The following is a 395-nucleotide window of genomic DNA, read 5'->3' as shown; positions in this document are numbered from 1 at the left end:
AAAGATTACGGGACTAAGGAAGCGTTCCGGATTCCCTAAGAAACGTAACTCCTTGAAAATCATTCTCGAAAAATAAACACGAGAGAGTAGCTACATTTAAAACGAACAGAAACCTTCACAAATAAAGAAAAAAAAAAACATCAACTATAATAATTCTCTGAAATTGCAGCATAACGCAGCACACCGCATTCGAAGCCGGTGCAGCTGCTATTCGGACTGAAACTCGTAAGTCTCGACCCCTGTGTTATTCGGTCATTCGGTCGAGCAACAATTCGCTAACGGAGAGAACATGAAACCAGCCCTTGTTCGAACCAAATCAAAGTGCGAATTATACTTGCGAACCGTTATTTTTGTTTAGCGGGTCTGAAGTCCGATTAATTGTTTTCTGTGCTGTG

This window comes from Penaeus monodon, chromosome 27, assembly GCF_015228065.2.
Source record: "Penaeus monodon isolate SGIC_2016 chromosome 27, NSTDA_Pmon_1, whole genome shotgun sequence".
NCBI classification, from domain to species: Eukaryota; Metazoa; Arthropoda; class Malacostraca; order Decapoda; family Penaeidae; genus Penaeus; species Penaeus monodon.
The sequence above is the reverse complement of the archived record's forward strand: the minus strand, read 5'-3'. Positions refer to the sequence as shown.